The sequence below is a fragment of the Vombatus ursinus genome, unplaced genomic scaffold (genome assembly GCF_900497805.2).
Source record: "Vombatus ursinus unplaced genomic scaffold, bare-nosed wombat genome assembly UNPS02012179.1, whole genome shotgun sequence".
NCBI classification, from domain to species: domain Eukaryota; kingdom Metazoa; phylum Chordata; class Mammalia; order Diprotodontia; family Vombatidae; genus Vombatus; species Vombatus ursinus.
The window spans coordinates 6,808,643-6,813,132 of NW_020951957.1; the positions used below are offsets into that span (position 1 = coordinate 6,808,643).

Sequence of the window (4,490 nt, forward strand, 5' to 3'; positions counted from 1 at the left end):
ATCTCAAAATGCGTTTAATCTGCTCTCACCATACCACATTTTTAGTATTTGATTAAGTTCTGGACAATGTATTTATAGAGGACATTGATAAACTGGAAAATATTCAGAGGAAGACAATCAAAATAAGGGCTTCAATATCTCATCCTGGATCTTCTGAAGGAATTGATGATTTTTAGCAGCCTGTTGTAGAAAAGATTTTAGGGTAGGAATGTTAGGTCCTTCAAATATTTGAAGGGTTCTCATGAAGATGAGACGATAGACTTCCTATGTTTGGTTCAGAGGGTAGAACTCAAAGCAATGAATGCATAGGCTTGCATACAACATGGGCCAAGAGAGTTTGTAGACCTTTAAAAAATATTTACTATGGACCATTTGCTTCATTCTTTCATTCTTTCCCCTAAGGTAAAGCAGAAGGACCAATGGTGATGATGTTCCCAGGATGTGCTGACACGTATACTTTCTGTGCATACTGAATGGAAGATTTTTTTTTAATGCAGATTTAAGCTTGTTGGAACATAAAATTTCCTAACAATTAGAGCTCTCCAAATGGTGGAATGGGCTGCCTGGAAAGGTTATTGCTTGCTAGAAGTATTCAAGTGAAGGCTCAATGACATGTTAGGAATGTTGCAGAAGAGAATTTCATTCAGGTTCAAAGGATAATAGATTGAAAGCTGGAAGGGGTCACTCAATCCAACACCTCATTTTGTAGATGAGAAACTGAAACTCAGAGAGGTTAAGTGACTCATCCAGCATTATATATCTGGAAGAAGTACAGCAGAATTTGAACCCAGGCCCTCCTTATTCCAAGTCTATTACCCTGTCCATTAAATCATGATTCCTGGTTGACCTCAGAGAGATGTCCCCACTCTGAGATTCTGTAAAATCTCTAAAACATATTCATACTAATGACATAAAAAGTAAGTGGGACAATTTTCCAGCAAAATAGACAAATGTTTTATATTAATTTCAGCATATTATGACAGCACATAATTGATCAGGCTGAGATTTTTAAACATACATGTTGTAAATTGCTAGAAAAAAGATACTGCTTGATGTAAGGGGTTTATTAAATTGTTCAAGAGTAGAGTCCAATCTAAAAAAAAGATATATTAAGAGGCAACTGAAGCAAAAAAACAATAAAAGTAGTATTCCTAAAATTGTCTTGTCAACACAATTTTATTATAGAACTTCTTAAAATTGATGAAATTTTCCCATCCAACATCAAATTATGTGAAATTCTGGATCCTCATAAATCAATTTCTACAGCAATTTTTTTAATCATCTACTTTTTGGTTATTCACAACATCAAATGTCAGAAACACAGCTCAACAGAATGTCAGAATTAGAAGGAATCTCAAAGGTCATTAATTCAAGTTGCATCTAAAAATCCTAATCAGGTCCTTCACGATCCCCACAGTTGCTAGTATGCACTTTCTCTTGAAATTCTTTTGGATATTCTGCCTTATACAACAAACCCTGACATTGTATCATCTATCCTTTGTTTGGAGTCTTTCTGTAAGGGGGAATCCATTGCCTTAGCAGACAATCTTACCCATAACTCTAAATTTTTATCTTTTTATATTATTTTGTAATTTACTGTTTTCTTAGTTTTAAGACTGCTGGAATTGCAGTTTCACTCATTCTAATTATAAATCTAAACAATTTATTTGCATAATAACATCCACTGGCTAGAGGCATTTGATCCCAGCAGGGTTCAATGACCTCATGTTGCCTTCTGACTTGAAAAAAATCTCCTATGATGGTGCTGACCTCCTTCAAGTGTCTTATGCTTCAAAATTATTCCTCTACCAAATCCAGATTAGCAAGTCCACAACAGACACAGTTAAATTCAACATCTATTAAGCACGAACTATGCATAGGGTAAGAAAGCACTGGGCTAGATATTAAAAATACAAAGACAAAACCAAAACATTTACCACCCTCAAAAAGCTTATGTTTCCTGGAGAAGAAACAATATATAGAAAAAATCAGCAAATACAAGGAAAACTGAGGAGGAAAAAAGCAGCAGCATCTAGAAAGATCAAGAAAGACTTTATGGAGAATGTGGTATTTGGGTTGAACCATAAAAGAAAGTAGGGATTCAATAAGCAAAGCTAATGAGCAAATGAATTTCAAGCATAAAGAATGCATGAAGGTGGGGACATCATATTGGAGAATAGTACAATTGGCAAGATCCATACTTTTTGCTACAAATCTGAACCAGGAAGAGAATGTGAGTAAGAGAGTAGAAAGCTCAAAAATTCAATAATTTCTACATGGTTATTCAAGATTGAGTAAATGACAAAAGAGTGAATATATTCAACATCATCTTAACTAGGCACAACTCCCTTGCCATTGATCTAGAAACCTGGAAGACTACAACAATAAAAATGCTGACTGATGAGTAAAAAACAGTGAAAGGAAGGTTCTGTTGACTATACAATCTGACAATGTCTATGAGAACCAATCAATCAATAAAAAAGTATTGATTAAGTTTTTCCTATTTTCAGGCACACTGCTAGGTGCTGGGGATAAAAAGACAAAAAAGGACATAGCTTTTGCCATCACTAGCTTCCCTTCTTTTGAGAGACAAATCTGTAAGCAGTGGCAGGTTTTTCAAACCATAGTAGTAACAAATAACCCTAGATAACCTCTAAGAAATTATTGACTTAAAGCTCTGAAATTCTATGATTGTATCAAAGAGTGCAGATGTGGTTAAATGAATGTTCCTTTTACCTACTTTATCATGAGGCCATTTTCTGGTCTTCTACTCACTCAGTCTAAAATAATGTTCAACCTACCTTAAAAATCACTTTATTTTATATTTGGTATTTACTCACCTGAATTATTGCTCCAATAGTATATGATCTCATTGAGTCCAGTGATTATTTAAGTTTGTGTTTGGTTCCTTAGTACTTTGTATAGTACCTTGCATGTAATCAATGTATCTCCTGTTTGTATTGTATTTTAAGGTTTGTTTCTTTATATTTTTTTTTTTGGTTGAGCACATTTTTTTAAAATTTTTGATGTAACTTTATTTGCATAATCTGAAACGTATACAGAGTACAGTTATTAACTATAAACTAGCACAAGACTGCTTGCCAGGAATCTGAAAGTATCAGCCTGATTCCATGTCACAATTCAAAATATTTTTCCTTTAAGTAGTGCCATTACCTGTGAAGGGATATTCACTGGGGGAAACTGGTGCTACACTCCAGCCAGAAGGAATACTATCCTTTAAGAAACAAAACAGTTCTTCTATACTTCCCTGGGCTTGGGTCAGCTTAAACTGGCTGTGTGTCAGATGATACTTGTCTAGATCTTCAAACCCATCACTTAGGGAAAAGGTGGTATGAAGCTCTTGCATGTTATAACAGGCCTGTTGGAGCTTGTCTTGTAGACTGCTTGGGAGACCTTGGACTTTAGGCATGAGGTCTATGAAGACTGACTGTAATTTGAGGACAATGTTGCGGGACATGTCCAGAGTCCTGATTTCCAGGAGCCATGTATCACCATTCACATTTTCAGACTGGCTCCTATTCCACTTGATCCACAGCTCAAATAGGGCCTTAAGGTAATTCTGCTGATCTCAGAACCTTGCTTACTTTGGTAAGTCAATTCAATTGCTTCATAGAGCTGGTACCAGAGTTTTCTAATGCTGTTCTTGGCACCACTGATATTTTCCAATGCATGCTTATATGCCTGGGACTGGAGGTTGCTTGGCAGAGAACCTAGTGATGTCAAATAGCCTTCTTCTCTTAAAGATTTGTTTCTAAAATTATCTCTGTCTTCCTCTGAAGATTCTTGGATATTAGCCATGTCCTGTGAGGTTGGGGGGTATTTGTCCATAGTCACTTTTAATTCTTCTAGTATTTGTTTCTCCTCTTGGATTTCAGACAAGCTTTTCTCTTCATCAGCCTCAGATCTTGTGGTAACGCCTCTGATGCTTGTGCCATCTTCCTTGCTGGAGTCACCACTACTGGCATTCAGTTTCTTTTGATGGTTGAGCTTTGTCAAGTATAATCTCTTTAGATAAAGGTGTTTTCTCATATAGTACCTGTGGTCCACTCATTCTCTCTAGGCTCACTTGAAGCTCTTTTTATCCACCTGTCCTGTGGAGGTGAGGAAGTCTAGGGGTTTAGGGGTGCTAGGATCCCAAAATCTCAACACACAGGTCCTGCCCAAAAGAATTCTACCCAGGCTTTCTTTCAACCAGAGACAAGGTTTATTAAAGATTTGCCATATTGGCCAGACTCCTAAGGAATCTGAACATTTGTGAGCTATTGGCTAGGTTCTTAAGGAATCTGAGCCTGGGTACATTTAAACACACACACACACACACACACACACACACACACACACACACACACATATATTCTCTTACATACAAAACTATACGTATATTACATACAAAACTATTTTAACAATCTTTTTTTTTATTTTGAGGTCCAAATTTTTCCCTTTTTCCATCCCACCATTCCTTACTCCTT

At 36.3% G+C, this 4,490-nt stretch overlaps 1 pseudogene; it reads right to left on the reverse strand.

The window, feature by feature from the left end:
• Positions 1 to 3,157: 3,157 nt before the first annotated feature.
• Positions 3,158 to 4,072, reverse strand: LOC114039703 (annotated as a pseudogene).
• Between the last annotated feature and the right edge of the window lie 418 nt (positions 4,073 to 4,490).